Source organism: Camelus ferus, chromosome 13, assembly GCF_009834535.1.
Source record: "Camelus ferus isolate YT-003-E chromosome 13, BCGSAC_Cfer_1.0, whole genome shotgun sequence".
Taxonomy (NCBI): domain Eukaryota; kingdom Metazoa; phylum Chordata; class Mammalia; order Artiodactyla; family Camelidae; genus Camelus; species Camelus ferus.
The window spans coordinates 30,749,749-30,770,145 of NC_045708.1; the positions used below are offsets into that span (position 1 = coordinate 30,749,749).

At 47.8% G+C, this 20,397-nt stretch overlaps 1 protein-coding gene and 1 non-coding gene across 11 annotated transcripts in view; one reads left to right on the plus strand and one right to left on the minus strand.

Annotated features, from left to right (window-relative positions):
- The window catches only part of LOC102517729 (olfactory receptor 2A12), a 187,512-nt gene that overhangs the window by 78,100 nt on the left and 89,015 nt on the right, over positions 1 to 20,397 (plus strand). The window contains exon 1 of one of the 10 annotated variants that reach the window (XM_032494015.1): positions 16,270 to 16,600. The exons of the other annotated variants lie outside the window; for them this stretch is intronic. The gene's annotated coding sequence lies outside the window, so the exon portion shown is untranslated. Of the gene's footprint in view, positions 1 to 16,269; positions 16,601 to 20,397 lie in introns of those variants that run through there. 10 annotated transcript variants of the gene reach the window in all.
- TRNAG-ACC lies at positions 4,564 to 4,635 on the minus strand. Its single transcript has one exon. It is a non-coding gene; the product is annotated as a tRNA-Gly (tRNA).

Genomic DNA, 20,397 nt, shown 5'->3' on the forward strand with positions numbered 1-20,397 from the left:
AACTGTTCCCCATCTCCCTGAGTCTTCCCCCTTTCAGGCCAGAGCAGGGCAGGGCTGAGATTCTTGCACTAGGGCTAGGTGCATCTGGGTCCCCTGTGGCTTGGGGCCTCCTTGAGGAATTTCAGGGGTGAATGTGCAGGGTGCGGTGAGAAATGAGGTGGGAGCCGCAGGAATGTGGGGCTGGGGGATGGGTAAAGTCAGCAAAAAGAAGGTGGAGATGGCTTTCCCAGGGCCCTGGGAAAGCAAGGGCTAGTTTGAATGACAAAGGTTCCCTGGGGAGCGGAAGAAAGCTCTGAGGATGGGAATGTGGGAAGAGGAGGGTCAGAAGGGCGGGGAGGAAGCTGCTTATGGGGCCCCATCTGCAACCGCCCTTTCAAGTCCTGCTAAACCCGTAACAATGAAAGGAACTGACCTGGGACACCACCAGCAAAGGATGATTAACGTAATTTACTGAGAAATACAAAAACTTTCTTGAAAGTGTTAGAAATCGCGAAGTACAAATGAAAAGAAGATTCCGGCTCTTCTTGCGTATAGAATTGGTCAAGATAAAAATAATGAAAACATCAGATGTTGGTAGACTGTGGAAGTCAGTGCCTTTTTCTCTGTCGAGGAGGTAAATTGTGCAGCGTTTCTGACGACCATTGGTACATTTTTTTAATGTCCAAAAGCTTTGAAAAGAGTTATGCTTTGATTTAGCAATTCTCCTTCCAGGATATACCCTAAAATCAAAGATTATTTATCCTGGTCTTCTTCATAACTGGGGAAAATTGGAAATTCCCTAAACGTTCAACAGCAGGAATTGGGTAAATAGATGATGCCGTGTTCAGAGGTGGCAGGCTGGGCAGAAATTAAATCTCACGCTCTTGAAGGCTATTAAAGATATGAGGAAGCACTCAAGACATGCTGGTAAGTGAAAAGGGGAAGTTATAAAACAGCATGACTCCAATTTTATTCAATGTCTGTATAAATATGCACAATATCTACCGTTTATAGCACTGGACTGGGTGCTCTACCCTGTGCTTAGAACCACGCAGTCTCAGTCAAGCATCACAGCAGCCTTGCAAGTGAGATTCCAGTAACTGCAAGGGAAAAAAACAGAAACAGACGAGGGGGTTAACAGTGCAATAAAAGGGCATGTGGTTACCCCTGCCACCCCCCCACACCCAAGAATTCTCCAAAGAGGACATGTGTTTTTAATTTTTCTTCTTTATAGTGTCTAATCCTCTCGAAGTTTTCTCTAATAAAAATATGTAATAATAATAAAAACATGAGAATGTTTAAAAATCACAAAGATCATGAGTTCAAAAAACAAAAAAACCCATAAACTGAGTTGCTTAAAAAGAAAAAAAAACCCTAAAACTTGTTGTTTCACAGTTCTGGAGGCTAGAAGTCTGAAATTAAGGTGTTGGCAGGGTTGAGTCCTTCTCAGGGTTGTAGGAAGGCTCTGTTCCAGGCCTGTTTCTTAGCTCCTGGTAGCCTTTGGTGTTCCTTGTCTAGTTGCTCCTGATGTGTCTTCACATCATCTTCTCTCTGTGAGTGTCTGTCTCTGTGTCCAGATTTCCCCTTTTTATAGGGACACCAGTCATATTGAATTAAGGCCCACACCATTGACTTCATTAAACTTGATTACCTCTGTAAAGACCTTATCTCCAAATAAGGTCACATTCTAAGGTATGGAGGGAGGAACATATGAACATATGAATCTGGGGAGATACACAATTCAACCCATAACACTGTTGAACTGGTGTGTTCCCTTTGAGATGAGTGTGGCAGGAAGGTTGGGGTTGGGGGGAAGCCCTCCATCGAGGGGAAGAGTCTATGTTCCTGGACGTTCAGGGCCCCCCTGTGCTTGTTCCACTGTGTAACCTTGGAAAGGTCATCTAGACTCTTTGGGTTTCACTTTCCTCCTTTGTAGACTGAGCTGGTATTTCTTACCTTGCCGGGTTGTTGTGAATGGAGTGGTAGATGAACAGTGGCTTCTGTTGGGGCATGGCATCTAGTCTTCCCAGGAAATGTCTTTTTACTTCCTTCTCAGTGCGAGTAGCTGGTAGAGCACTGGCCCGGGGACAGTCACATAGGGCTTGGTTCAAGTTCCAGTACCACCCCTCACTAGCCGTGTAGTCCCTGTGAGCCTCGGTTTTCTCATTTGTGAGATGGAAAAAACATCTACTCCCCTTGAGCTGTTGTATTTACTGCCTCTGGGACTTGGGAGCCTCACGGCAGGAGATGGATGAAGACTGGTGGAGGTAAGACTGGGAAGCCCAGTGCAGGCCAGGATGTTATGGAAGCAAGGCAAGAGGGAACATCAGCTGGTTGTGTCCAAGTTAGGTGTCAGCTCCTTTAGGAAGTTCTCCTTGAACCCCGCAGCCTGGACTAGACCCCACCTCCACTCCACAGTCCCTACCCTCTGTCATGGCAAATATGAATGAAAACCACAAATCCCAGCGCTGGGGGTGGTGCAGGGATTCATGCACACACACAGCAGTGATGTGAAACAACACAGTCTTTCTAGAGAACCATCTGGCAATGCCTATTAAAAGCCACGCACTTAAGTATAAACTTGGGCCAAGTAACAGTAGTTTGTGGACTCTATTCCATGTAAATAATGGAAAGGGGGAAAAAAGCTTATTTGTCTAAAGATGTTTTGAGCTGACTCTGTGTCATGGAGAAGAGTGGCAATAACGGAGCAGCGAGGAAGTGAAGTACAAACTATGGTAGATTGGTGCGCACTGGACAACTCAGCACAGTCCCGCAGACAGGAACTGCATGCAGACTGTGTGTCCGTTCCTGAACTCCACCCTGGCAACCTGGGAATTTCTGTCCCCTCTGGTGGGTAGACAGGCAGGGAAACAGTCACTGTATAGCGTGAGAAGTGGGGAAAAGTGCGTGTGGAGGGTTTAACTCCACAGAGAGCTTCTTACAGGAGCAGATAACTGAGCTGGCTTTAGGCAGACGGTGGTGGGAAGGAGAAAGACCTTCCAGGCAGTAGGAATAACCTAGACAAACATGGGGAGCATTTGAGAAATGGCAAATCGTAGGTGTGGCTGGAGGGTGGGAATATGCTCAGGGTTAATGAGGCTGGAGAACCTGGCAGGGGCTCGATCATGAAGGGCTTTGAATGCTAGTCAGTGCTTGACCCAACTGAGAGTTGAAGCCAGCAGAGATCTTTAAACGTGTGGGCAAGAACATCATCTTTATGATTCAGGAAGATCAGGGTATAGCAGCTTGGAGGATGGGCTGGGGAGGCCAAGAGTCAGGGAGATCTGGTGGGAACCTGTTGCAGGGTTCAGGTAAGACAGGGCTCGCAGGCTGGGGGAAGGAGAGAGTGAGCAGGCTCATGAGGTATTTAGAGGGAAGAAGACACAACGCCTGGTGATTGGCAGGATGTTGGGGAGAGGCAGAGTTTGATTTGTGGCTGGTGGTGCCAGCCACCAAGGAGGACACACAAAAGGAGGAGACAGTTTTGCGGGGAGCAAGGTGAATCCAGTTTGGGATTTGTAAAGGGTTGGGGGAAGAAGAGGTACTCGGGAAAGGCTCTTGAGGAAAATTCAAAAGGTAGAAAACCAGAAAGAAGCAGCCCAAGGTGGAGAGTGCAAAAAGGGGAGCGTGAGCAACTGTATAAAAGAGTGCCCGCTTCTGGGCCTCAGCGAGGTCTCCTCCTGTGTTCAGACGGAGGATGCCCCAGCCCTTCCTGGGCTCCCTGGCCCCTCCCTGGGGGCTCTGTGTGTCCTTCGGTAGTCCCAACTACGTGTGTGTCCTTCAGTAACCCCCAGGCCTTCTGGGCCTCAGTTTCTTTCTCCACCCATGGGGCACCATAATTCCGCCTGCCCTCCAGCAGTAGTCAGAGCTTCAGATGGAAAACTGGAGAAAGTGCTTTGTCAACTGCCTAGCAGATGATCTGTGACTCAGCCCTTTTAAGTCTCCGGCTCTTCCAGAGGGCTCTTTGGTTATGTTTTCTCTTGTCTTTGGTGGCTCCTTGGCTTGGCCTTTTCTCTTCCAATGCTATGTCTGTTCCAACTTGTTCTGTGGTCACTGTCAGTCTGTGGCTGACCCATCCCCAGTTTTACTGGGTCATCCCCTTCGCCCTGAGTTTTTTGAAGGTGTCTGCTCTGGGGCCTGCACCTTGCTCCACTGCTCCTCTTCTCTCTTTCCTATATCTTCAAGGATATCTTTCAAGGTATCTTTCTCTATTATCCTTTCCCCCTCAAGAGAATCCATTTTCTACCATATTTAAAAATGTGCACAACACTTTCTCTCCTACTTAGTTCCCGTCCAGCTCTCTCTCTCTATTTGCATTTCTTCTTAACCAAATCTCTTGTCAGTAATTATCCACATTTCTTTATCTTCCCTTTGTCTTTTTTGAAATAATCTTTTTTCTCTTCTTTCCCTCCCCATCCCTTAATTCTTTGCAATCTGGCTTCCCCTCCCCTGAAACTCTTTGTTATGATCACTGTAGAATTCTGAGAGCTGGCCCCTGAGATGATGTGTCCAAGTCCTAAACTTTGGAGTCTGTGAATGTAAACATGAACACAATGACAGGTATCTTTTAAAATTTTTTTTTAATGGAGGCACTGGGGATTGAAACCGGGACCTCATGCATGGTAAGCATGCGCTCTACCACTGAGCTATACCCACCCCGCAAGGACAAGTATCTTTAAAAGAGAAAGTCAGAGAGAGATATGAGACTGAGACCCAGAAAGGAAGGCCATATGAATGCAGAGGCAGAGAGTGAAGTTATATATCCCCAAACCAAGAAACACCGAGGACTGCTGGCAGCCACCAGCAGCAAGGAGCGAGGCAGGAATGGATCCTCTGGCAGAGACTCAGAAACAGCCAACCCTGAAGGCACCTTACACTCAGACTTCTGCCCTCCAGTGCTATGAGACTATACATTGCTGCTGTCTGAAGCCACCCAGTTGTGGTGATTTATAATGGTAGTCCAAGAAACCAATTCAGTAATAATAATAGCAGCCAACATTATGGAGTGCCTGCCCTGTGCCCGACATGGTTCTAAGTGCCTTCCATGTGTTACATCATTTAATTCCCCAACCCGATGAAGCTGATGTGGGTGCTAAAAGCAATGCAAACATTTAACCAGTTAGTGAGGGTTTGCCGTGTCCCTGGCATTTTAAAATTGAACCTTTCACCTGAGTGGTATGTCTTATTATTTTTCTCTTTTATGGATGAGGAGCCTGCAGACCAAGAACTTACGTAATTTGCCCAAGGTTACACAATAAGCATGTAGTGGAGCCAAGATTCCAGTCCTGGTCATTCCTGTGGGTGCCCTTAAACACTTCGTACTTCTCAGGCCGCTGGTGGAGAGGGAGCCAAAAAAGGCTAATGAGTGAACTGACCCAGAGCTGGGTTTGGTACAATTCGAGGATTGGAAGGGGCCAAGGGACTGGCGGGTTTGGGGAAAGACCCAAGGGATTGGTAGGGTAGGTGTGGCTTGGAGGGGCCGAGAGACACAGAAGAGGAGATTGGAGATCTTGATAACCTCATAGAGCAGATGCCTCTGAAGCAAGAGAGTGAGAAGTGTCTGGTCACTCTGGGGACTCTGGAGTTTAAGATCCCAGAGCCTGGGCAGTTCTGGGTGATGATAAGGTCTAGTTGTGGCCGTGGGAGTAAGCCATTGAACAAAAGTGGGCGGTGGGGGGCCAGGGGGGAGGGGCTGGGAGATTGTCAGTAGACTCTACTAGGTCAAGAAACCTAGAGGACAAAGAGCATACCAAGGGGACTGAGGGACTGCTTGAGAGTTCAAAGGGTTGAGCAATCACTCTTTGTGCTTATCATGAGATCAGTGAAACCTGAGCTGGTTCTTGAAAAATAGATAGGAGATGACAGATGTGAAAGCAAGAAGGGCTTCTAGGTAACAGGGACAGAAAGAAGAGAAACACGGGAGGGCGAATGTTTGGGGCATCTAGTTTATAGTTTAAGTTGGCTAAAGTTAAGGGTGCATGAAAGGGTGTGGTGGGACTTGAGCTTTGAAAGCGTCCATATTTGGGTACCCTCCAAAGCTGATGCTGAATCAACAATTTAGGTGTAAGTACTTTGAGAGGATGTCCCCAGAAAGCCTAGGACATGAAGGATTGGGGAAAGAGAGACAGAGAGAAAAACCAGTAAAAGATGAACAAGTTACCCTTTAGGTAACTGGGGCTCAGTCCCACTGGGGACCCTTTGAGAGACTGTGTAGAACACACCTTGTCCAACCGAGGGACGAGGAATCTGGGGTATTTGTCCACCAAATCTGATCAGTCCCACACTCCTGTCCAGGTGGGTGAGCCCGCTCTTGCTGCCACAGAAGGCTTCTGGGCAAAGAAGTGTGGGTGTGCTTGAGGTAGGAACCACCAGTGTGGACAGGAACCCTTCACCAAATCTGTAGGTGACTTTGAGTTTGGGCTAAGGGGATACGGATGGGGTACCAATAGCACCTGTTGTAGAAAGGATAGCTGAGAAGAGTTTGTGGGGGACCCACAGTCCCTTCTAGAGACTCCTGCTTTTTATTTGTTAAGCAATGGGAAGTCATGGGGTTTTTCTGAACTTAGGGGGTGGCTCCTGAAAGCTCCTGCCAGTCCCCACAATGTGCTACAGGGGAGAGGTGGTGAATGAGACATAAGGGATACAGGGTGGAGGCTGTGCAGCAGGGCAGAGGGAAGGGGAAGATGGACAGGAGGAGATGACCTGGTTGCAGAGTTTGAATGGACAGGATTTAGTACCTGATTGGATCAGAGCAGAGCAGGGGAAAGAGAGGTTATCAAGAGGATGCTGTGTCTCAGGTAGGACTTAATAACATCTCTAGGACATGTCTTGTTCAGGAAGCATCAAAAGAGGAACACTACCCCGAACACACCAGAACCTTTCCTGAGCATTATTAGTCAGCTAGGTTTCACCTACATTTGGCGTCCTTAAAAAACTTTGGGCAGGGGGGAGGGTATAGCTCAAGTGGTAGAGTGCATGCTTAGCATGCACAAGGTCTTGGGTTCTATCCCCAGTACCTCCTCTAAAAATAAATAAACCTAATTGCTTCCCATTCAAAAAAATTTATAAAGTCCACTTTTAAAGCACCTTCTATGTGCCGTGTGCTTCGCCTACATTATCACTCTTCTCTCACAGTCAGACTGTGAGAGTAGGTACTGTTATTATCCCATTTTATAAATGGGGGAAACAAGGTCTTAGGCTGAACCACAGACATGCACAGTGTCACACAGCTAATAAGCAGAGATCAGATCTTTTTGACAAAGCCCTGTATCTACACTCTATCCACCTGCACATGGCACATGGCCTCCAGGAAATGAGTAAAACGCCAGCGGGAGTCCTGGGTAAATGCTCAGCACTTTAAGCTTCTAGATCACATTGGCTCACGAGTATGCCAAGTCCTTGAGAGAACTTTGAGAGTCTGAGACAGTCAGCCTCCCCATTTGACAGATGAGAGGACCAAGGTCCAGAGACATGAAGTGGCTTATCCGAAGTCACATAGCTGGCCCCTGCCTCTTGACCCAAATGCATTCTCTGACCTTTCCTGTCCTGTATGCATGTCAGCAGGGAGGTCAGAGAAGGGAAGGAAAGTCAATGAAGTCTGACCAAGGACAGTGACCAGGAGAAGGAGAGGAGGAGATGATGGAAACTCACCTGAATCCAGGCATTATGACACTATGGCTTCTCTCTAGCTTTTGCTCAGCTTTCTTCTGCATTGGCTTCATTTTTAGAAAGGCTTTCCCTGTGCTTAGCAACCAAGCATGAAAAGAGCATTTCTTCCCGAACACAGCCAGCAAGGGATCCAAGATAGATTTTCAGTGGCTCAGTTTGGGGATGTGCCCATCTCTGGACCAATCATGTGGTCAGGGCATTGAACCTGCTAACTAACTGGTCACACTTAAGTTATGCACCCAGCCCTGAAGCCAAGGTTATGTACTCAGCCCACCCAAACCTGAAGGGAAGTCAGATGCCAGACACTGGGCAGAAAGAAACAACAGATATTTTCTATACTAGGTACCCTCCTCCCCCACCATTTTCCAGATAAAGAAACCGAGCTTCAGCAAACAGAAATGTGTTGCCAAAGGTTATACTAGTATCTGGTATGGAAGAACGTGAACCCAGGTGTCCTTCTCTGTAGCCTGTGCGCCTCCAGGGCAGCAGACAGGGTCTTTCTCATTCTTAGGTCTCCCCTCTACCCTCCTCCAGATCTTAGCCTGTAACAGGTTCTCTGTTCCAGTGCTACTCAAAGTGTGGTCCATGGACTGTGCTGGTCTGCAAACTCTTTTTGTTACCAGTCCATTGTGAGTTAAGTACCAACGTTCTGAGTAAGCATTTAGAAACATTTTGCAGCAATTTGCTTTTGTGTGTGTGTGTTTTAAATTGAAGTATAGTTGATTTACAATGTTGTGTTAGTTTCTGGTGTACAGTATAGTGATTCAGTTATACATATATATTAATTCTTTTCCACTATAGGTTATTACAAACTATTGAATATAGTTTCCTGAGAGGGAGACCTTGTTTTCTGTCTTGACACTGCTTTGACCTCCAAGTGTGGTAATACAAAAAGATCTGAGATATGTTGTAAGTAATTTGAGAAGCATTGGTCTGTTTGGTTCCCTCTTGAATTAAGGCGTGAGCAAAGGAAACCATGGTGGCACTCGTGGGTCCTCCATGGACAGAGACCCCGGTGGGTGGAATGTTCATCCCACCACTCACATGATGGTTTTGTCACTCTGCGGGCAAGGGCAGACTTCCTAGGAGCCCCACCCTAAGCACAAGCTGCTGCAGCTGACTCCCGCCTACAAGAGGGCGGGCAGGGAGGCTCAGGCTCCAGCAGCTCCAGTGCCCGGGGGCTCTTGGTTGTCCTCCAGCTGGAAACTGGCTGATTCTGTCCACAGTCTGTGGGCACCTAGCACTGTCAGCGAGGGCTCCACCCACCTTGTGCTTCCACACAGTGCCCTGGAGGGAGGCTGATGACTGACACAGGCTGTCCTTGAAAAGCTACCTGAGACTGCAGTTAATTTTTCAGTGGAGGTGGGAGGTCAGTTCCAGGATTATACTGCCACCTCCCATCTTGATTGACACCGGCTTCCTTGAGTGGGCACTAGGGATATGGCTTGGCTCCTACCCTTGCTTCCTGCCTTGGTTGGAGACTCTTTGATGCTGGGGCCTTGGGTCAACAGAGCAGTTCTAGGCATGTGTATTTTTCAAAGCCCAGATGACTCAAGTCGGCAAGTGTGAACCAAAGAAGAGGCCCAGAAGCCAGCTGAGTCTTCAGTGGGCGGTTGAAGGATATCCCCTCTGGCTGTGCTTTCACTTATCTGTTCTGTCGTGTCTGGTGTGGCAAAAAGGGCCCTGATACCCTGGGTTACAAGCCCAGGTTTGCTATTTTGCTGAGTAACTGGGGCTCTGCACATAACCTTTCTGTACCTCAATTACTGCCTTTGGAAAAGGATAGAACACCCACTGCATGTACTGATTCTGAAGATAAGCTGAGATCGGGCTGCAGAGCACCTGGTATGCACAGGCGAGTGTGGGATGAGACATGAGAGTGTTTCCTCACCTCCCAGGCAGCTGGGGAAACTGACGAGAACTCTGGCTTAGAGTCAGACCAACCTGGTTCCTGCTCAGGCTCAGTCACTTCCCACTGTGGGACCACGGCTCAGTTTCTTAGCTTCTTTGAGCCTCGATGACCTCATCTATAAAGAGTAAAATACCCACTTGCAAGACTGTTGTGAGGCTTAAAGAAATGTACAGAAGAGTGTGGCATGCAGTAGATACTCACTCTACGCTCATTAATTTAACACCTATTTATGCTGAAGACTAGGTCCGCCAGGTCAAGCATTGAGGAAACCATGGTGAGCACAGACAGACCCACTCCCCTTGCCTAGGAACTTAGTAAGGGAAATCATATTGTAAGGGAAACAGATAGCCATACAGTTAATCAAGTACATGGCACATACTACACAGAGATGTACAGAGTGCTAAGTGAAGATGTGACAAGATCATTCAACCATTTTGGGGAAGTCAAGGAGGGCTTCTCTGAGCAAATGATGCTTGAGCCAAGGTCAGAAGCATGAGCAGGAAGAGCATTCTGGTCAAGAAACAACATGTGCAAAACCCTGTGATAGGGGAATCCCAGTAAATTAAAGGAACTAAAAAGAGGCCAGCGTGGTGAGAGCTCAGGGACTGAGTGAGTATGGGGTAAGGTGGGGCTGGAGACAAGAGGGAAGGCCAGACCTTGCAGGCCTTGTAGATCGTGTTGGTGGTTTTAGTCTTTGTCTATATCATCCTTGCTCTCCAAAAAGATACCTCAGGCTGCAGCTAGGAGGTGAAGTGTGTTCACCAACATAGATTCGGTTGGGAGACCCTGCAATGATGCAGGACTCATGAAGGGGTTTGGGGCTAAGGTGGTGATGATAAAGATGGAGAGGAGGGGACAGAGATAATTGAAGATATGAAATGGGTGGTACTTGGTGCATCATTGCTCATGTGTACCAAGAATACACCTAGACTCTTGGCTCCCACTAGCACTTGAATATTGCTACCAGAAGAGGAGCCAGTTTTGGAGGGGAGGGGAGAAGCCCATGAGTCCGGTTTTGGATGAGTTGTATTTGAGGTATTTCTGAGATGTCTAAGGAACAGTTACCATTTTTCATTGGATATGGTGAGATGCGGCTCACTAATACCTTTATCAAGAGCATTTTCAGGGAGTGATAGAGCAGGAAGGTTGTAAAGGACACAAAGAGACTAGGGGTGGTGGTGATGGTGATGGAGATGTTCATTATCTTCATTCTAGTAGTGGTTACATGGGTGTAGAAATATGGTGAAATTTATCAAATTGTATACTTTCTACATGTGCAGTTTATTGTACATCAGTTGTACCTCACTAAAGCTGTCAGAAAAGATGGGTGGAGCTGAGGTTGTGGAGACAGAGTGCAGATAGCTCCTTCGAGGAGATCAGCAGTGGAGGTAAGAAAGGCAGAGGGTGGTTGCCGGAGAAGAAGTGAGATTGAGGGAGCTGGCTTTTGTTTTTGTTTAACAAGGTGATTTGACTGTGTTTAAAGGCTAACAGGAAAGGTGTGATGGAGAAGTAGAGTTAGAAAATCCAGGAAAAAGAAAGCATAATAAAAAATACAAGGTTTCCAAGAAAGGTGGAAGGCAGGGCACCAAAATCCAGGTGGAGAACTGGCCTTTGATAAGAATATCAGCTCCTGTGTTGATATAGAAGGGGAAGGGAAGAGTGTGGGTGGAGGGTTGCATGTGTGTCTGTGTGTGTGTGTAGATAAGGGATAGTGTTTTCTATCTCTGTCAAGTAGAAGGGTGGAGTTACCACTGAGAATGAAGAAGCAGGTTTGAGGAGGATGGTGAAGGTGTGAAGTGGCCATTGGTGGGTGGCTTGTTATGGGCAGTGCCCAAGGTCCATTTGAGGTGAGTGTTCTGGAGTTATGGGGAAGCCCTCTGCCCTGTGGTGTGCAGTTCTCAGCAGTGTTTGGTGCTGGACATAGGAAACCATAGGAGGCAAATAGGGGAAGGTTTGCTCAACCAGTGAGATCTAAAGATAGAGAAGCAAGAGAATTCATGGCATTTGCAAGACTGTTATTGAAATGTTAGACCTCAACTCTGAGCTGTAATAAAGGACATGAATCACACCTGTTAGAATGTCCATCACCAAATAAATGAGATAACAAGTGCTGGCGAGGAAGTGGAGAAAAGGGACCTCTTGTTTACTGTTGATGGGAATGTAAGTTGGTGCAGCCACTATGAAAAATAATCTGGAGGTTCCTCAAAAAATTAAAAATAGAACTACCATATGATTCAGCAATCCCACTTCTGGGTATATATCTGAAGGAAATGGAAACAGCATCTCAAAGAGATATCTGCACTCCCATGTTCACTGCAGTACCCTTCACAATAACCAAGATATGGAAACAACTTAAGTGTCCATCAATGGATGAATGGAAAAAGAAGATGGAATAAATGGAATATTATTCAGCTGTGAAAAAGGGACCTCCTGCCATTTGTGACAACATGGATGGTCCTTGAGGGTATTATACTAAATGAAGTAAGTCAGAGAAAGACACATGCTGCAGATATCCCTTATATGTGGAATCTAAACATGGAATAAAACAAAACAAAATAGTCGAGCTCATAGAAACAGTAGAAAAGTGGTTGCCACTTGGGCAGGCAGTGGGGAGAAGAAAGACAAGAGGAAGAACAGGGGTGATGGGCTGGAAGAAAGTAGAGGACCAGTGGCTGGAGATGCCAGTGTGATGAAGAACAATTGGAGGGGACCTGTGCAGTACATGTGGTGCAAGAGTGCAGGCTGTGGTCAGATGGTGGGATGTTTGAGTTGTGACTTTGGAGCTGAAGCCATTATGACTGTGTTGTGGGAAATGGTGAATGACTGAGCAGGTTACTGAGTGAACGTATGTATATGGTCACCTGAGCCATTTTCTTTTTCCGGTTAACCCAACAGCCTGTGTTTTGTTGTTGTTGTTGTTGTTGTTGTTGTTGTTGTTGTTGTTGTTGTTGTTGTTTTTTATCCTTTGGTTCATAATAACCTGGCCCAAAACTCCTCAAGTTCTTCAGTCTTTCTTCCTGTTTCAGCTCAAAATATCCTTTCCACCAAGAAGCCTTCCCTGACTCCTACTCCAGGAGAGGACACCTCTGAGGTAGAGAGACTCCTATACTATAATCTCCCCATCTGTGTTCCTGTATGTTCCCCACCCTGGCTGAAACCCCATGGCAGGTGCTTGCTATAGTTATTATTAGTAATCATCAATGGCAGCTCACATCCACTGGGTGCTGATGTGTCAAGCTCTGTGCTGAGCATTAACACACATCTTCTTACTTCATCCCCATTTCCCAATAACTTTGTGAGTGTGTGGTGCCATCACACCCTCTTTTTCAGATGAAGAAGTTGAGACTACAAGAAGGCAAGTGCCTTGTCCAGGGTTGTCTTATCAAGTAGTGGTTTTGCTCATCTTTGCATCTCTACTCCTAGGGCAGAGAGGAGTGATGAGTGAACCACCCAGGTGTTCTGTCTGGTTCCCAACTCCTTGCCCTGCCCAAGTTCAGCTGCCTGAGTTACACCTGGCCCTCAGCACAGGGTCTGCATGGCCATCAACTTCCACAGAAGCACAGAACTAAGTATAGAAGGGCTTTCTGCAATGAGCTAGGGCAGCTGCCCTGTTCATGCTGAGACCCCTGTTATGGTCTGAAAGTTGGTGCCCCCCCCAAATTCATGTGTTGAAGCCCCAATCCCCAGTGTGATGGTGTTTGGAGATGGGGCCTTTGGGAGGTAATTAGGGTTAGATGAGGTCATGAGGATGGGTCCCTTGTGATGGGATTAGTGCCCTCATGAGAAGAAACACAAGAGCGAGTTTTCTCTTCCTCTCTCTCTCTCTCTCTCTCCATGTACATGCACTAAGGAAAGGCTGTCAGAGAATACAGTGAGAACAAGGCCATTCTCTCTTCCCTGGCACCTGTTCAGATATTTGCAGGCAGAGACCATGACCATCCCCTACCCATTTCATGTTTCTAAGGGAACAGAGGCCACGTCTTGTCCTGTTGGTTTCTGTGTCCTCAGCACCTTGTACAAAGCTTGCCCGAGAGGAGAAGCTGTACACATATTTGTTAGTTGAATGATCAAAACCACTTTCCTCCAGGTCAAGCATTTTCATCCTTCAATTCTACCTCCAGGAACTTGATTTCATGCTTTTTCTCCATTCTCTTTCCCTGCCAGGCTTCCGTGCTCATTTTTCAGAAACTGAATTATAGTTACTATAGAAGAACAAGGTGTTGATTCTGACAGCTTGACAAACTGTCAAATGTTCCTCCTACATCTTCCATTTTCCTGTACTCCTCTACTTTCTTTATCGTTCCACATTACACAGGCTCCCTGAGTGTTGTAAAAAGCAAGGGAAAAGAAAAGCTAACACTTGTTTGTGTTCACTAATGCCACCCCAAGGTGCTCCATGTTGTTCAGAGGAGTCTAACCTAGGATAGGATGAGGGGCTGTTGAGGACCACAGCTCTGGAACCCAGCAGGACAGACTGAATCTCATCTCCACCATTCCAGAGCTGTGTGACTAACCTGTCTGAGCCTGGGATTCCCCATTGGTTAATGCCACCTGCCTCCTGCCTCCACCTCAGGGGAAGAGTGAATGAGACCATGAATATCTTGAGACAGCGCCCTTAGCAGGGTGCCCAGCATGTGATGCTCCAGATCACTGATGATGGTGAAGGAGATGGCAGGACACAGTGGGTCCTTCAGTAGAAGGGTGATGGAGTCTCAGTTCGAAGGTGCTGGATTCAAATCCCAGCTCACTCCCTGACTAGCTGGGTCACCGGGAGAAGCAATTTGACTTCTCTGAGCCTCAGCGTCCTCATCTGCAAGGTAGTTGGGAGGATTCATTGACTGGGTGACATGGAGTTCCCTAGCATGGTGACAGATCCTCAACAGATGTTTGTTCTCGGTCATTTCACATGTGGTATGAGCTCTTGTATCTCCCTCTCAGTGAGTCATTCAGGAGGGAGGTTTGAGTCCCTTGAATACACATGTAGCTACATCACCATGGAGGGAAAAGCGCAGGCTTGCTGGGCTGTCAAAAGGAAGGCATGTGTCCTTTAAAGCATGAGGCTGGTCTCCATGTGTGTTCCGTGCCCCTTTTCCAAGTGCCTCCCACCATCCTCTCCTTCATAGCAAATTTGTTCTGGACTGACTTGCTACTGAACAGAACTTAGATTGGTGCTTAGTACCTGACACATAGTAAATACTTGAATATTTATTGAGTGAATAAATGAATGTTATAGCACAAAACTCAATCTTTTAAAAACTGGTAGACCTAAGTCACTATTCTTACATTTGTGAATATTTTTTGTTTTGTTTTGTTTGTTGGTTTTTTTTGTTTTTTGTTTTTGTTTTTGTTTTGTTTTGTTTTTTTGGTGGAGGGAGGTAGTTAGGTTTTTTTATTTTAATTTTTTTTAGAGGAGGTACTGGGGATTGAGCCCAGGACCTCATGCATGCTAAGCATGCTCTCTACTGCTTGAGCTATACCCTCCCCACTACATTTGTGAATATTTTTAAATTACCAAAGAAATACTTGTTGATGCTAGAAAAATAATTAGAAAATATGGTTGATCAAAAAGAAAAAAATAACAACTCCACGCCATCCTGCCGGCCAGCCATAAGCACTGGTGTTAATAACCTGCCATATAGATCATTCCAGGCATTCTTCTAAGCAATCGCATGTCAGTATCAGTCAAGGTACATTGTTTGGGAACTGGCTTTGTTTTTCTTGTCACATAGTATCATGGATGTCTCTCCATGTCATTGCAAATTCTTCTAAGACATCTTTAGATTTTACTATTTGTGTGGTATTGCATTGTATGAATATTCCACTTGCCAATCTTCTATAATGTAAAAAGCAAATGTTAAAAAATCCTTCGTGATACTTGTATCTCCAGCTCTGTCCCCCAGTACTTGATCTGGTTCTTAGCAAGGCTGGAAGAGCACTAGCGTTGGTAGATGCCATGTGTTACTTTGTACACAAGCCCCTCTTTGACCCCTCCTGTGGGTGCTGAGTGGTAGGCGGTGTGTGTGTGTGTGTGTGTGTGTGGCGGTGAAAAGCAGGGCTCTGATGTCGGGCTGAATGCCCAGCTGTGCCCATCCTTAGTTTCCCCATCTGTAGAATGGGGATCAGCATACCTCTTTATGGACTCGTTGCAAACATGACAAGTTAATACACGAAAATTACCTAGCACAGAGAATGTCTGGCACGTCGTATGTAATCAACAAATAGCAGCTGTTATTATTAATATTGTAAGGAAGTTATGTTTAGTTCCAGTTTATAGATGAGGAATCACCTAACAAATAGCTGAAATGACTTGCCCATTGACACAACTTCTAAAGAATCTAAACTCTGCTCATTCCAAAGGGGAGTTAGAATTTGTTTAGCATCCATCAGAAGCCACACACTACGGTGGGCATTTTGTATAATTTTGGGTAATGTCACCTTGCACCATTTAGGGTCCAGGAAATACGGCACCTAGAGTATCCTAAATCATACTTTGCTAAGATATTTTTATCCTTGCGCCATAGAAGAACACTTGAGCCCCACAGAGGTTGAGAGACTTGCCCAAGCTCATCACAGGATTAGCAAATGATAGGGCTGGGACTGGAGCTCTTAACTGCCATTCTTGCCAGTCTCTCAAGCAAGTCTCAGAAGTTAAGTGGCTGCTTGCTCAAGGTGTCACCACAGTTTCTACTCTGCCACACTGCTGCCCCAAACAGTCTGGTGGAATTTTCCAGGAATCTGGGGCTGGAAGTGACCTCTATGGTCGTTAGATACTTAATGAAGATGACCAGGACAGCAATATCCTGCCTGTCAAAAGATCATGCTCAGGGCTCAGAAGGCCAAGTAGGTGAAATGCGAGAATCCCAGGCTGGAGCTCAGAAGTCTCTGTAACACTCACCCCCCTCTTCCCTGCCTGGCCCTTCCCTTTCGCTTTAGCCTGGCAGGAAGAGGCTGTTGCTGTTTGCTTCAGGAAGAGCTCACACAAAGAGACAGTGCCACACCTTACCCTGGCCCCCTCTTTCCCCGCTGCTCCAAAGAGTGAAGGTAGGAGTAATAATAATTATCCTGATAACAGTTATTGAGTGTTTATTATTTATTGTTCACTAAGGACTTTTTATCCTTTGCCCCCAATTTAATCTTCACAATAGCCTCTCAGGTTGTGGGCTGCCATCAGTCCTATTTGACAGAGGAGGAAACTGACGTTCAGAGTGGGCCGCAAGTCTGTCTGATTGCAGAGCCCTTGATCTTGGTCAGTATCTTGGACCACACAATAAATGTTGGTGCTGGGGATGTTGTGGCAAAGGGACCTGGGATGCCACAGCTTTAAGAGTGCAGTTGGAGGAAAACAGAGTATGGAAATAGCCCCTGGGATGGGGTTCTGAGTTGTGGCTTGCTCCTAGTTTCCTGTATGACCTTGGGTAGATGACAACCTCTCTATGCCTTGAGAGACCTCAGTACAACAGGAGTAAGGCTAAGAGGCCCCAAGGCCACCTCTGGGCTGTGTGATGATGGCAGGAGAAGGAAAGCAGGGGCAGGAGAGTGACTCCAAGGGCTGAGTGAGTGACCAGGACACTTCTAGGCCCCACTGCTAGCTCTGTGGCCTCCACTCTCTGTTAAGATTTATCTAAAGTAAAGTTTACTTTTACCTGAAGTTAAGTTGCAATGAAAACAACATGGGGGGAATAAAAAGTGTATACGAAATATTTCTTTTAAAAGAGAACAGTGGGCTTTGGGTCAGAAGGCCCGTGATTTGGCCTGGACCTCTCATTACCAAGGGTGTGAAGTCCAGTCTTGCCCCAGCTCGAGCTGGGCTCCAGGTCCAGTTCCTTCTCCTCTCTGGCCTCGATCTCGCAATCTGTGAAACGAAGGCATCTTTCACACAGTCTCTGACACGCTCGCCTTGGCACACTCCTGGCACCTCAGTTCTTGTCCTGATGCCCCTTCGGCCCACGTTGTCATCTGGACAGGTGGAAGGGCCTGGGCCAACTGGTCCTGGCCTCAGTGAGGACACAAGGGACAGGGGCTCAGGTGGGCAGAGGGCGGGAGGGGGCATGGTGCCATGAGACAGACCACGCCTGGCTTGGCCCCTGCATCCCCCCTGAGTGGTGTGGGGGGCCTGGCCTGAGATCAGAGGTCCACCCGCGTCAGCCCCAGCCCTGCCCTCACGTCAGGAGGCGCCTTCTCAGCGCAGAACAATGCGAGCTCTTTGAAGGGTTGGGCAGCAGGGGATGGGTGTTTCTCCAAACACAGGGCCTCCTTTGCAAAACAGGCTTTGATTCCCAGGCCCGGAGGCCCCAGGTGCCTGTTGGGCGGCAGGCGGGGGCTGGGGGCTTTGTTTGGCAGGAAGAGGGGCCTTGGAGACTCAGGAACAAAGCCCGGGACAGAGCTGGCTGGGGCTGCTGGCCGCCTGGGCAGGCAGGTCAGGGCTGGGATGCCAGTGGGGGAAGGGGTCTGTGTGTCTCGGACCAGCCCCTTCTCAGCCTGGCCCACCCAGGGTATTTCTGGCCTCCTTCCAGGATGGGTCTTGGCTCTCTCACGTATCCGTCAGCTGCTGGTGGACTTCCAGGCTGTCATGGTGGTCCACTGGCTCCCCAAATCCCTGTTTAGGAACGAAGTGGGTAAAACTGGAGTCCAGGACACAGAATCCAAGAGGTGGGGAGGAGAGTGGTGGGGAGGCCCCGGAGTTCACTGGCCTGCACCCAAGGACCCACGTCACCTATCTTCTGCCAGACTCCATCCAGCCTGGGCACATGACATGTATATGTCTCTGATTTAACCCTGGTTTTCTCACTTGACAATGACCTACGAGGCCCACCAGGACCTCTCTGAACTCCCTCCCTGTCAGTCTCCCCCTCGCTCACTCCGCTCCTGCTGCACTGGCCTCCTCTCAGTTCCAGAACACACCAGGCACGATCCGGCCTTCACATCTCCACGCCGACCGGTCCCTCTGCCCAGAGCGCTCTGGCGTGGCTGGCCCCTCGTGCCTTCCCGCCGTGGCCCTCAGGGAGGCCTGCCTCCCCTGACCGCTCTGTGGGGCGTGCCTACCAGCCCCCGGGACGCGCATCCGCCTTCGCCTGCTTTTTTCCCTCTTCACATCAATGCAGTTATTTATGTATTGTGCTGGTGATTGCCCTTCTGTCTCTCAACTAGAATGTAAGCTCCCTGCGCCAGGCTCCTTGGTCAGTTTTATTCACTCACGTACCCCACGCACCTACAGCAGAGCCTCGTACCTAGCTGGCACTTGCAAAGTTAATTTTATCTCAGCCTGGCTAGGCCATGGTGTCTGGCTATTTGGTCAAACACTAGTCTAGATGTTGCTGTGAAGGGACGTGTAGCTATGATTCATATTTACAGTTGATTGACTCTAAGTAAAGTGGGTGACCCTCCATAATGTGTAGGTGGGCCTCATCCCATCAGGGAATGGCCTTAAGAGCAAAGACTGAGGTTTCCTGAAGAAAGAGTTCTCCTTAAGACTGTCACAGTGAAACCCTGCCTGACTTCCTTCCACCTGCTGTCCTGCAAAATTCAGACAAGTCTGCAGTGTCAGTTCTCACCTGAATTTCCAGTCTTCTGGCCTGCCCTACAGATTTCAGATTTGCCAGCCCCTTAAAATATGGGGAATTTACCAGTTCCTTAAAAGCACACACACGCCCTCTCTCTAATTCTCTCTTAAACCTGTTGGTTCTGCTTCTCTGTTTCTCTGTAGAACTCTGACTAATGTAGCACTCAAGAAATACTAGAGTTGAACCACATGAAATGGCTGTTTTGGGGAGTTAAAAAAAAAAGGTTAAAAATCAACAAGTTCATATGTTTCAACCTAATATTCGTTGGATGAATAAATGATGATTTGCAATGCATTATCGTACTGATAGGGAAACCAGGGCTCCCGGAGATAAAGCGGTTTGGACAGAAAGGCACAGTGAATAAGTGGCAGGGCTGGGATTTAAATCTCAGACTGATTTCGAGGCCAGTGCTTCTGACAAACACAGCGGCTTCTGCCATATCTCACCCACCAGCCAACCACGGGAGTTCCCAAGGGGGCGGATCGCCTCTGTGGGCCTTAGTCTGAGAGGTCGATGAAACAGTGTCCGGGAGTCTGGGTGAGTTTAGATGCCACCCTCCCCGCCGCTGCAAGCTTGGAAGCGGCTGTGAACGTGGATGTGCCAGCCGTGGGGCTGCTGGGGCCTTCCCTGGTCCTAGGGGCTTTCCACAGCTGCTGGTGGCCCACTTGGCCCCCCTCTCCCTCCCTAAGGGAGAGTCTGAACTGACAGACGGCATCATCCCTGGCTCACCAAAGATGGAGGCGCCCGGGGAGGCAGGCTGCATGGCGTGCTGGGGCGCCATGGTGGAGGTGGCCTTGGGGTCAGAGGACCTGGCTCTGAGACTTGGCAGCCAGGTGACTCTGGTCAACTTACTGAGTGTCTCTTAGTCTCGGGCTCCCCATCTGTCAAGTGGGACAATCATGCTTTACCCCTGGTGTCAGTTCAAAAACGAGCACATGTAAGGCACTTAGGAATCCTGAGTGCTAGGTAAGTAGTAGTTCCTGTGATTACTTTTAGCAAATACTGTCACTGTGAAGTTTTAGCTCTCTTTGGAGGCAAAGAAGGGAAGTCAGCAACATTTACTTTGGGGCCCTGATTACATCGCTTTGCCCCTCCAGGATTCCCTCCCTCTTGGAAGAGGATCTGATGGCGGTAATTTAGTGTGGCTTTGCCCTGGCGAGTTTATACTGTCCAGGTGTTACCCTCAGGGGGTAATTCCTTGTTTAGACCTGAACTTTCATTCCGGCTGAAAGGCTTTGTCTACTGTTAAAAAAACAAAAACAAAAAGCGCCAGCATTT